This window comes from Quercus robur, chromosome 5 (genome assembly GCF_932294415.1).
Source record: "Quercus robur chromosome 5, dhQueRobu3.1, whole genome shotgun sequence".
Classification (NCBI taxonomy): Eukaryota; Viridiplantae; Streptophyta; class Magnoliopsida; order Fagales; family Fagaceae; genus Quercus; species Quercus robur.
In genome coordinates, this window is record NC_065538.1 from 69,546,365 (window position 1) to 69,559,963 (window position 13,599).

Genomic DNA, 13,599 nt, shown 5'->3' on the forward strand with positions numbered 1-13,599 from the left:
ATTAATAATTGAGTTAAAACTGAGAGGTCCATGCGCGGTGCAATCACAACACACATGGCCTACACATCCTATAATAGGCCTGGCCAAGGGTTTGCTAAGGCCTAAGGATGGAGATTTATTGCTTTAGTAAGTGTAATTAGTGATATATTATGCATACCAGCACAGGGTCATGGATGATGGAAATAAAACTCCTCTCTCTCTTTAAGGTTTCAGTTATGTTTCACAAGCTGCATATGTTAATATTATTTTTTTTAAAAAAATTGTTAATATATAAAGAAATTTATGGAAAGTTGTGGTTGGTAGAGCAAAAGGTATAACACTCAGAATGGGAGAGAACATTTTTTATCCGCTTGCAGTACACGACCATCAAAATGTATAACAATATTGCCCCATCTTTGTTACTCTAAAGTCTGAACTATCTACTTCTATTTTGTAGAAGGATGAAGTCCAAGCCTTAGTTAAGCATGGACTCAATACGTAAAATAAGCTTGAAATTGGCAGGGCTACTTTAGTTGTAACCTTTTTTGTGCAATAACCATATTGTTAAATGTGTTTAGCCTAGCATGCATAGCCATATTCTATTTGTTAATTTCCGTCCTGCTAGACTGCTAGACACACATCAGCATTAATTACTATCCTATCTTTAATGCCACCGGCTGTTGCACCAGGAGGTTGTGGTGGTAAAGGCAGAGGTGGTGGTAGTGGTGGAGGTGGAGCCAGGGGTGGTGTCGTCGTGATCCTGTTTTTCTGAGTTACAATTATTTTCTTGCTCATTACCATGTTGGAAATGCGTTCATAGGGAATAGGGAGTGTCATGCACCCTAGTTTTCTATGAATCTATGACATCCACAATATCGACTGTTTTAGTTAGCTTTCCTTGTCTTTCACTATGTTCTGATGCAGACTCTACAATATGGATTGTTTTGGTTAGCTTTCCTTGTCTTTCACAATGTTCGGATGCAGACTCTACAATATTGATTGTTTTGGTTAGCTTTCCTTGTCTTTCACAATGTTCGGATGCAGACTCTACAATATTGATTATTTTGGTTAGCTTTCCTTGTCTTTTTATTTTTCCCTCGTTTTGAACTATTTTTGTTTACTGTGTTGGTTGATTGACTTAGCCATGTGGCTTGTATAAGTATTCAATAAATTAGCAAGATAAATTCACCTTACCACAAAGAAAATTTGGTAGATCTGCCATTTTCAACCAATTTATTTCTTAAACACTGTTAGTTACTCTGAACAACTATCTATTTCAATGGATTAAGATCAAGCCACCGTTTAGTATGGGTTCCATTTCAAGCTAAATTATGAGTCAGGTAAGGCATATTAATTCTGTTCTTGAGGATACTCGGTCTTTAGGGAAAAGTTTCCTGAATTCTGTTGATTTTTAAACCCGTTCTTGTTTGTAACCGAAACTTTTTTAAATTGCATGTCTAATTCATTTTGATGCCATATATATATATATATATATATATAGTTTGTTTCTTTATCTTAGTATGTTAACGTGCCTCTAATTTTTTTTTTTTTTTTTTTTTTTTTTTTTGTGTGTGTGTGTGTGTTATTTTAACTAGTCGCAAACTCTCGCGATGTAGAAGAAAATGTAATATAATTATTTTATTAGAATATAATGTAAAATTTATAAGTTAAATAGTGCATGTGTTATTTAAAATTTTTATATTTTTATATTAGCTTTACGTAATTGACCATATGATGGACACCCCCATTCCATAATTGGATGATTGATTTAAATATATCAAAAAATATTTAAAAGTAAAAATGTACACTCTTATTCTATGAAACACACGTAATATGTTATATTTATATTAAGTTTAAATTATTATAAATTTTAGAATTGTTTTTTTTTTCCAAAATAAAGTATAATGCCTATATTATTATTATTATTATTATTATTATTATTATTGTAGGGTCGCAATTTGAGGCCCAAGTCCAACAAGTATGGGGTCTTGGTCCAAGGGGCCCAGAAATAATGAATTTGTAGAGAGTGGGTTACAGAACAAGGCCTTAGCGAAGTAGATAGTGGCTAAGGTTAGACTACACAACACTTGGACACAAGAAAATCCTGTTGATGTCCATATATTCTCAGTCTGAGGAATTGAGATAGATATTTGCTGGTTCTTCCTTTAAGTTTTTAGTTCTTTTTCTGTTCCTCCTCTTTTTTCTGGCATGCCCTTCCTCATGAGGACTCCCTTTCTTATATAGTCTCTTTGAAGCCATCATGGCCTTACACTTGTTAATTATCTGGACTCTCACTTGAGTGCTTGTCCCATCGGACACCCCTCCCATCTTTCTATGAGTGGTGGTAGCCAAGGCAGCACTGTTCACAAGTCTTTTCCACATTAATGCAGCCAGAAAAGTAGCTGCAACGCATTTAATGTGACAGCTGCAACCACTCCTTGGACAGCTTTCATTTCCTTCTTTGTTACGGGTCTGTAGGACTTGTCCCTGTTACTAGTGTTCGTTGGGGTGGGTCCTTTTAGTGGGCAGAGTGCATGTTGAGCCACACTCGTCACGTCCGAGGAGACATTTCTCCTCGGATTGCCCTTTAAGTGACTTCATGCCCACGAGAACTGGGTTGGGACCCCTTTTGGCATCTACGTCCTCTCCTCGAATGTGGCTGATCATCCTGTATAGGGTCCAAAGCCCATTGTATGATTTTGGGCCTTTGGGCCCTTGCCTCTACAATAGCCCCTCAAAATTCCGGTTTTTCCCTTTCATCCGAGGAGAAAATGTGGGATTTTGATATCTATTAGATAAATTATCACAATTTCTTGACTCACACGTGTGGGAGTACAGTCTCACATGCCTCATTATTGCTACTGGCGTTTCGTAGCCCACAAGGCGCCATTAATTGCACCAGGCGGCCTTATATTCCCTTGCATCTAATGGTGGGGCGCTTAATCAACGGTAGGCATTCCTCCAACTCTTTGAGCGGGAGTAATCCCGTTTGTTTTTTCCCTTGCTATATAAGGCTTCTAAGGGGAATTACTTTCCCTTTTTTTAGAAAAGACACTCAAGCGTTCCAGAGCACTTCAGCACTTTCTCTCGCAAAACACTCAAAAGTCCATAGCCATTTCTGTAAGGATTCCCGGCGGATCCTTTGAAAGCTCATGAGGTTTAGAACTCGCGCTCCCCATAAGTGTTCATTTCCCCGCGTTCCTTAACTTTCCTTCTTTGTTGTTCTCCTTGGCCTCCTTCCATTAGAAAACCCTTTTTCATGCCACCTAGGGTTAGTAGGATGGATAAGTTTCAGAACCTAGTAGATTCTCCGGCCGACATGGAAGGTTTTAGGGCCAAATACCGTATCCCGCAAGGAGTGGGTCTAGAATACTGCTCCTCGGACCAAATCCTAACCAAGAGAGAGACGGGGCAGGTCGTCATTCCTATGATCGCTTTCATAGAAGGAGAAATGACGATTCCCATGGGGAAGATAACTAGGGATTACTTGCGCGGTCCTAGGCTGGCCCCCCACCAGTGCACCGCTAACATGTTCCAGATCTTAGGGTGCATAGACGCTCTAAATGAACAGATGAACCTCGGCCTCTCATGGCACAATGTAGTTCAGTTGTATGAGTGCCACAGCCTTAATGAGTCGTATTACCTGAAATCCAGGTCTGAAGAGGTGAGGCTGATATCTTACCTTCCCAAGTCCAACAAAGGCTTGAAGTACGATTATTTAATTGTCTCCGGAGCATGGCACAACGGTCTTCACTGCCCAATTGGGGCGAGAGCACCAGGTGGGGCACTCTAGGGTCAGGTCTCCCGACGGGGATCTTAGTTTTGAGTTCTCCTTTCACTTATTTTGATCTCGGTTTTGATTATTTGCCTTCTCAGACTGACATAACCTTCCATTTGGATTTTTGCAAACAAAGCACACACTACTCTGAGGATAAGTTTGGTCAACGTCCAAGCTCTCAACTACCTCCTTAAGTCCGAGATCTTTGTGAGCGAGGACGGGCAATTGCGTGACGGTCACCTCATCTTGGACTACGAGCCTCTTTCTCCCGCTTTCGTGGACGTGGGTCAAGCGATAAGGGCTGGCAGTCCCCGATTAGCCCGTATTGACGTTTCTAAGCTAGGCTTCCTTGCTCGGAGAGACTTACCACCAGTCCAACTGCCCACTCAGCGCATTCTCCAAGAGGTAGTCGTTCCAAGGGAGGGAATTGACTCCTCGCATTCGTCCCTTGAAGCTGAACTCGATCGCTTCCATCTCAACGAGGAGGGCAAGGTATCAACAAGGCCCATAGAGCTTTCAAATTCCGGCTCGGATCTTGATCGCTTCTCGGTGACTCAATCTCCTAGACTGGTAATTGCTCGGATTAACACCAGCCAAGAAATTGAAGAGGAGGATATGGACCTAAAGCCGAGATCCGGTTTGAGGGGGCTTATGTCCAATAGGAACAAGGGGCAATCCTCCAAAGATGCCCCCAAAGAGCAGGTTCCAGCTAAACTTCCTCCTCCTCCTCTTCCTTCTACTGACCTCGCACTGCAACCCATTCCCAACCTGATAGCCGAGAGGAGGCTGCCATTAGGAGGGAGCAGCGCACTTGGTCTCCTCGCCTAGAGCTAGACGGCGCCTCTATCCCGTGGGATGCAACTTTTTGGGAGTCCTAGCGTGGGCAGGCATCTTACCTCACTGAGGCCCTATAGCAACCCCTCATCTTGCCTCATGACATGGATGGGCTCCGAGCCACCAAGCAATCAGACCTCTTCATGTCATTGAAGAGAGACCTTGCTATGGTAAAATGAAGACTTCCCTTGTTTAGGTTTCTTATTCCGTGCTCGTCTATTGTCATTTTTGTTTTAATGATTCTATCGTTTTTCCTGTGTAGGTCACCCAACAAATCTTCGTGGCCGAGGAGTGGGCGAAGAATTCTTGAGAAGAGCTAAACGCTGAGGTTCAGTCCCGCCTTGCCGTGGAGAAGGCTGCAGATGCTCTCAAGCTGGAAAAAGAGCGCTTAAACAAGGAGATCAAAGAGGCATTCAAGGCCCGGGATAGTGCCGAGGCGAGCCTTAAGACTACAACGAAGCAGGCCGAAGACATGCGCCAACAGCTTCATTTATCAGAAATAAACCTTACAACCGAGAAGTAAATGGTCTCGGACCTCAAGGCGCAGCTACTACAGCCGAAGTAGGCAGCTCGTTTGGCCAGGGAGGCGGCTGAGGCTGCGGTGGCAGCCTCTTATGAGCATGGAGTGGTGAACACTGAAGCTAGGCTGACCGAGGAGGTGGCTGTGGTTTGTAGGGACTACGTCACCGAGTCCTGGGTGTAGCCATGGACCGGGCGGTAGTTCCTGCGGACTTCGACCTTAGGAGGATCGAGAGTATCTTCTTCCCTGAGGATATTCGTGAGGTTCTAGTCTCAAATCCTCCTGAGGAGCCCCTTCTACCCCGACCGCTGCTCCTGATTCTATCATACCTGAAGGGAAAGGGGGGAACGAGGAGGCTCAGCCACCTGCCAAGGACAAGTCACCTGAGGACGCCCTCACTATAAGGAACGTTGTCGCACAAGCTAAGGATGCCGAGCCCAAACCTACAGCAAGAGGTGACCATCCCGAAGCTGAGGGCGCTGCAAAGAGTTCAACCCAAGATAAAGTCTAGGACATTAGTATAGGGTTTCTCTTGTAGTCGTTTTGTTCTGCTTTCCATTTCCTTAGCTTTTGTTAATGTTTGTAAGATGACATATGTCGAAGCTTAATGAATGATATGATTTTTTCTTTGAACCTTATTTTATTGCTTCAACTTTTGTCTTCACTGTGAATGAATTTCGACTATGTTACTATATTTCTGATGATAATCCATTATTCGCAGTTTATGTAATATGGCTAAGTATGAATGAGAGAATAAGACTCTTCCCCCATGACTTTGCGCCCTTTTGAGTGATTAATTTTCCCCAAGCCAGTGGACCGAGGAGCCACGTAGGATCGGAGTTCTGTTTAACACTTAGATAAAACTACATAGCGGTTAATTTCTCCCAAGCTTGTGGTCCGAAGAGCCCCGCAGGACTTGGGTTCTGTTTAACACTTAGATAAAATGGCACAGTGATTAATTTCCCCCAAACCTGTGGCCTGAGGAGCCACGTAGGACTTAGGTTCTGTTTAATGCTTGGATAAAATGCGCAGTGATTAATTTCCCCCAAGCTTGTGGTTTGAGGAGCCACGCAGGACTTGGGTTCTATTTAATACTTGGATAAAATGTACAGTGATTAATTTCCCCCAAGCCTGTGGTCCGAGGAGCCACGCAAGACTTGGGTTGTGTTTAATACTTGGATAGAATGCATAGTGATTAATTTCCCCCAAGCTTGTGGTTCGAGGAGCCACGTAGGACTTAGGTTCTGTTTAATACTTGGATAAAATGCACAATGATTAATTTCCCCCAAGCCTATGGTCTGAGGAGCTACGCAGGACTTGGGTTCTGTTTAATACTTGAATAAAATGCACAGTGAGTAACACCAAGAGTATGAACTTTCATTAATAATAGTACATTTTCAGGTTATTTACATTCCAAGGACGTGACACTACATGCTCATCCAAATCTTCTAAAAAGTAGGCCCCTATGCCGGCCACCGAGGTGATACGATATGGCCCTTCCCAATTTGGTCCTAGCTTTCCCCACGCGAGATTTTTTGCAGTGCCCAGAACTTTTCTTAATACCAGATTCCCAGGTGCTAGTGGCCTTAGTTTCACCTTGGCGTCATAACCTTGCTTAAGTTTGTGTTGGTAGTAGGCAAGTTGGACCATTGCTCTTTCCCTTCTTTCCTCGATAAGGTCTAAGCTTTTTTCCAGCAGCTCATTATTGACATTAGGACAAAATGTGCTGGTCTTCAATGTTGGGAAGTTTTTTTCTAGAGGAATGATGGCCTTGGCTCCATAGGTCATCGAAAAGGGGGTTCCCCCTGTCGATCTGCGCAGCGTGGTGCAATACATCCACAGGACATGGGGCAGTTCTTCCACCCATTTCCCTTTCGCGTCATCTAACCTCTTCTTTAGCCCATTTACTATGACTTTGTTGACGGCTTCGGCCTGCCCATTCCCCTAAGGGTAAGTCGGTGTGGAGTATCTATTCGCAATTCCCAACTTGTTGCAGTACCTTCTGAAAGCTTTACTATCGAACTGGAGATCGTTGTCCGAGATTAGGGTGTGAGGGACTCCGAACCTGGTGACGATGTTCCTCCAAATAAACTTCTTGGCATCTACGTCTCTAATGTTTGCTAATGGTTCGGCTTCAACCAATTTTGTGAAATAATCAGTGCCGACGAGAAGGTATCTCTTGTTCCCCATTACTTTAGGAAATGGTCCTAGGATGTCAAGGCCCCACTGTGCGAACGGCCAAGGGTTGGATAGCGGATTGAGGGTCCTGCCCGGTTGATGTATATTTGGGGCAAACCTCTAGCAATGGTCGCACTTCTTCACGTATTCGTGCGCTTCTTTCTGCATGCTCGGCAACCAGTAACCTTGGGTTATGGCTCTATGGGACAAGGACCTACCCTCTGTATGGCTGCCACAAATTGCTTCGTGCAATTCCTCTAGGATAAGCTCTGTGGCATCAGGGTGTACGCATAGCAAGTACGGTCCTGAAAATGAGCGCTTATGCAGCTTCAAGTCCTAGGACAGCCAGAACCGAGAAGCCTTTCTTCTAATCTTGTTGGCTTCGCTCTTCTCTTCGGGTAAGACGTCCTCCTTTAAAAACAATATTAAACGGTCCATCCAGCTAGGCCCTGCCCTGACGCTATGAACATGCATCAACTCGGCCTTCACCACCGAGGGCCTGTGTAGATCTTCCACTAGTATAACCCGAGGTAGGCATTGAGCCGAGGAGGTGGCTAGCGTGGCAAGAGAATCGGCATGGGTGTTTCCGCTCCTGGATACGTGTATTAGGCTAAAAGAGTTAAAACGCGTTCGCAAGCGCTTAACTTGGACCAGGTACTCTTGCATTCTTTCATCCCTTGCCTCCAATTCCCCATTTACTTGTCCTACAACAAGTCTTGAGTCCGAGAACATGTTTATGGATTTCCCGCCCAATTTCTCGACCATAGACATTCCTTCCAACAGGGTCTCATATTCTGCCTTGTTATTCGTGGCCGAAAAGCCCAACCTTAGTGATTTCTCGATGGTAATCCCCTCGGGGGAAATCAGGATGAGTCCCACCCCAGAGCCCCTTTGATTTGCTGCGTTGTCAACATATGCTTTCCAACAGGTGGGCCCTTCCTGAGAGACTGTGCCGACCAATTTCTTGTCCGTGCTTGGTATCCCTCCCCCTTCTTCTAGTGAAAGGTTCAGCAAACTCAGCTACCAGATCTGCAAGGACTTGGCCTTTCATGGCGTTGCGAGGCATGTACCTAATGCCAAAGGTGCCAAGAATGGTCCCCCACTTAGCTATTCTTCCTATGTAATTTGCATTTGGGAGTATAGAACTGAGCGGGAGTTGGGTTAAAACAACAACGGTGTGTGCCTGGAAATAGTGGGAGAGCTTTCGCGTGGCTTGTACGATTGCCAGGACGGCCTTTTCCAGGGGGAGGTAACAGAGCTCGGCCTCGTGCAATGACTTGCTCACATAATAGACAGGCCGTTATATGCCGTTGTCCATCCGGATCAGCACCAGGCTCACTGCGTGAGGGGCCACGGCAATGTAGGCGAATAAAACCTTGTCGACTTCAGGACTAGACATGATTGGTGGTCAAGACAGATACTCTTTGAGCTGCTGGAAGGCCAAGGTGCATTCTTCAGTCCACTCGAACCCTTTCCACTTGTTTAATAAGAGAAAGAAAGGCCTACACCTATTCACCGAAAGAGAGATAAAACGGTTCAAGGCAGCAATCATGCCGATGAGCTTTTGGACCTCCTTGGGGTTCCGAGGAGGCTGCATGTTGTGAATAGCTCTAATCTGGTCGGGGCTAACTTCAATACCTCTGTGGGTCACCATATAGCCTAAGAATTTTCCTGATCCCACTCCGAACAAACATTTAGACGCGTTTAGGCGCAGCCTGTATTTTCTCAAGACTTCAAAGATATCGCCGAGGTCCCTCAAATGCTCGGACACCAGTTTACTCTTTACCACCATGTCGTCTATATAGACTTCGATGCTCTTATCCATCTGTAGCTCAAATATCCTGGTCATCATCCTCTAGTAGGTAGACCCGGCGTTTTTCAAGCCAAAAGGCATCACCTTATAGTGATAGTTTCCAATGGGGGTGACAAAAGCCGTATTTTCCTGGTCGTCGGCAGCCAGGGGTATTTGATGGTATCCTTGAAAGGCGTCTAAGAAGCTCATTCGAGGGTGTTCCACGGTTGAATCCACCAATCGATCTATCCGAGGCATAGGAAAGGGATCCTTTGGACAGGCCTTATTCAGATCCGTGAAGTCCACGCGGATCCGCCATTTCCCGCTCTTCTTCTTCACCACAACTGTATTGGCCAGCCACTCGGGGTAGAAAACTTCTTTAATAGCTCCTGCTTTCTTTAGTTTCATCACCTCATCCCTCACCGCATCAGCATGCTCTTTCGACGGTCGCCGAGGGGGTTGCTTCTTAGGCGTAACGGTTGGACTAACATTAAGATGATGGCATATGAAATTCGGATCAAACCTAGGGCCTCGTAGGCGTCCCATGCAAAAACTTCCACATTTTCTTTTAGAAAATCAATTAACTTTTCCTTCTCTTGAGGTGGTAGTTCTGAGCCAACCTGAAAGAACCTTTCCGGATCGGAGCCCACAAGAACTTTTTCCAAATCCTCACAAATTTTCCTCCTCGGCTGGTCCCCCACCACCCGGGGCCGGGGTTGTTAATTGCTATAAACCATTCTCGGTAGAGGTTGAGGGCTCGGCACTCGGCTATCGCGAGATGGCAGACGCCATGCATTGCCGAGCCATAGCTTGGTCCCCTATCACTTCTTTGACTCGACCCTCCGACGGGTACTTCACCTTTTGGTGTAAGGTTGAGGAGACAACCCCTAGGGCATGAAGCCAAGGTCTAGCTACAATGGCGGTGTAGGGCGAATATGCGTCCACCACTATGAAGTCCACCTCCACTATGTCCGAGCCTGTTTGTATAGGCAGTCTAATCTGGCCTTTCGGGGTAATGGTTTTCCCTTCGAAACTTACCAAAGGGGAGTCGTATGTTGTTAGGTCTTCATCTCAACTTCAGCCCCTTATATAGGTCGGGGTACATTACTTCCACAGCACTGCCCTGATCGACTAACACCCTTTTCATGTCGTATCCCCCAATCCTGAGTGTGATGACTAGAGCATCGTCGTGGGGCTGGATGGTTCCAACTTTATCCTCATCCGAGAATCCGAGCATGGGCGAGGCCATCCTTTTAGCCCTCTTAGACTCGTGGTCGTTCACTTCAGCAGGAAGTCGGGTTACCGACATCACTCTGAAAGGATGGGAGTCGGTTACTCCTGGAGCGGTGAGAATGACATTTATCGTGCCAATAGGCGGTCTTAAGGTGCTTTGCCTTGCCTCGACGCTCGTCTGCTCTTGTCGGCCACCAGAATGATGTAAGAGATGTCTCAACTTTCCCTCTCAGACCAACTGGTCCAAGTGGTTTTTTAGATTTCTGCAATCATCGGTGGCGTGCCCTGGTTCTTGGTGGTATTGACAATATAGGATCTGGTTGCATTTTACGGGGTCGCCCGCCATCTTATTTGGCCATTTAAAGAACGGCTCATTCTTGACTTTCTCTCAGATCTGATGTAATGGATCCCAGAACACAACGTGGACTGCCTGTGCCCTGGTGGATCCAAACCGCTCCAAGTAATCTCTTCTCGGCCGATTGTTGTTGCTAAATCGGTCCGACCTGAAGTCCCTCCTCTTCTGAGGGACAACCTTCGCTTTACCTTTACCCGTCTACTGGTCCTCTTCGACCCTCTTGTACTTGTCAATTCGGTCCATAAGCTGGCACACACTGGTGACCGGTTTCCCAGTTAGGGATTTCCTTAAACCATGCTCCGTCGGCAAGCCTCTCTTGAAGGTGCTGATGGCGGCATCATCATAATTTCCCTCTATCTAGTTATACATCTCCCAGTACCTATCCGAGTAGGCCTTCAGGGTTTCTCCTTCTCGCATCGATAAGGATAGAAGGGAATCCAAGGGCCGAGGAACCCTACTGCTCGTTATGAAGCGAGAACCGAAAGCCTAGGTTAGCTACTTAAAAGAATTTATGGAGTTTGGCTTGAGGCTGTCAAACCACCTCATCGCCATGGGTCCCAAACTAAACGGAAACACTTTGCACATCAAAGCTTCGTTTCTGGAATGGACGGCCATCCTCTGGTTGAACTAACTTACGTGCTCTACGGGGTCCGTCCGACCATTATATATGGCGAAAGTGGGTTGGTGGAACCGCCGAGGAAGTTCAACCCCCTCTATCTTGCGCGTGAAGGGTGACTGGGAGATGCGGTCTAGGGCCTTACTCATGGTGTCGTTTGCTAGGCCCTTGTAAGACGGACTTTTGTGGCCACGTTTGTGAGGTTGCTCTTCCTCATAGGAGAAGGTTTCACTTGGTGCGGTTCTCGACATTCGCTTGTATTCGTTGTCCTTTTCATCGCTGGTATCCAGACTAGGGGAAAGACGCCTTCATTGTGCTCGGCACAACTTCCTCTTCAGGTCGTCGATTTCTTGCTGGAGAGCCCTATTATTGCCTCGCTTTTAGGATGCATGACCTTTCCCTCTCGAACGACTTCTGCTCGTATGGGAGGTATTTACGCTACCCTCTCGTCGCTTATCTTGATCTCTTTCCCGTTTGAGGTTAAGAAAGTTGTCTTGCCATTGGGAGTCTACGGGTCCCGTTTGTCGCAAACTTGATACTTCCATTTCTAATGGTTGTACTTGCTAAGGCACAAGTTCTCCTCACAGACGGCGCCAATTGTAAGGTCACAATTTGGGGCTCAAGTCCAACAAGTATGGGATCTTGGTCCAAGGGGCCCAGAAACAATGAATTTGTAGAGAGTGGGCTACAGAAATAGGGCCTTAGCGAAGTAGATAGTGGCTAAGGTTGGACTACACAACACTTGGACACAAAAATATCCTGTTGATGTCCATATATTCTCAATCCGAGGAGATGAGATAGATATTTGCTGGTTCTTCCTTTAAGTTTTAAGTTCTTTTTCTGTTCCCCCCCTTTTTTTCTGGCGTGCCCTTCCTTATGAGGACTCCCTTTCTTATATAGTCTCCTTGAAGCCATCATGGCCTTACACTTGTTGATTATCTGGACTCCCACTTGAGTGCTTGTCCCATCAGACACCCCTCCCATCTTTCTGTGAGTGGTGGTAGCCAAGGCAGCACTGTTCACAAGTCTTCTCCACATTAATGCGGCCAGAAAAGTAGTTACAACGCATTTAATGTGGCAACTACAGCCACTCCTTGGACAGCTTTCGTTTCCTTCTTTGCCACGGGTCTGTTGGACTTGTCCCTGTTACTAGTGTTCATTGGGGTAGGTCCTTTTAGTGGGTAGAGGGCATGTTGAGCCACAGTCGTCACTTCCGAGAAGACATTTCTCCTCGGACTACCCTTTAAGTGACTTCATGCCCATGAGAACTGGGCTAGGACCCCTTTTGGCATCTACCTCCTTTCCTCAGACGTGGCTGATCATCCCGTATGGGGCCCAAGGCCCATTGTATGATTTTGGGCCTTTGGGCCCTTGCCCCTACAATTATTATTATTATTATTATTTTGAGAAACTAACACCTATATTATTGCAACTTTAATTTTAAGGTAATTTTGTAAATATTTATCATTTTTATTGCTTTTTTAGGGCCTATGTCTCTAATTTCTAATGCTTAATTTGTTTGTATTTTTTAGCCCAAAATATTAAGACCAAAAACTCATTTTTTAATCTTAATATTTGGTTTGAAAAGTATGAAATTTATTGTATTTGGAGTCCAAAATGACCCGTACATAGCCGAATGGACCAAAGTGGACTGGAATAGACTAAAGTAGTAAAGTGGACCAACATAGACCGAAATAAACCAACATGGACCACATTGGACCGAAATAGGACGAATGAACTGAAGTGGACTGAAATAGACTAAATAGACTGAAGTAGATTAAAATCCTAAGTTAATATAGCTTAACAAGAGTGTAACAATAATAAATTATATGCTTTAGCTTTTATTTAGATATTATCTAGAAAGCACGGACGCGGTTGGGAGGGTGCCACACCCGAGTCCGACGCGGGACGAGGCGTCCGACGTGGTTGCTTGCTCATCGGTGCCACGTCTGAGCCATTTTTTTTTCCTTGGATTCGCGCCGACTCGGCTCGATTCACGCCGAATTGGGCTGATTCTGCCAGAATCAGGCCGTATCGGCCATATCGAGTCGTATCGGCCGATGACCGATACGGCCGATACGATCGAAACAGGCCGAAATCGGCCTTGAATCTTGCTGGACCAGCTGAAATTCTGACCTCAGAGGCATAGTAATGTGTTTCTTGCCTTCTTCTTTCTTTGTTTTGTGAATCAAGACAAAGTAATGTGTTTTTTAAGAATATTTTAATAGTAAAAATATATAGAAAATATAAATATAAATAAAAATATTTTTAATAATTTTTTAATTGCCGAGTCCCGTCTCACCCGCACCCTCCT

At 45.2% G+C, this 13,599-nt stretch overlaps 1 protein-coding gene across 1 annotated transcript in view; it reads right to left on the reverse strand.

The window, feature by feature from the left end:
• LOC126726856 (oligopeptide transporter 1-like) overlaps window positions 1–13,599 on the reverse strand; it is a 67,719-nt gene that overhangs the window by 10,474 nt on the left and 43,646 nt on the right. The gene's annotated exons all lie outside the window — the stretch shown is intronic.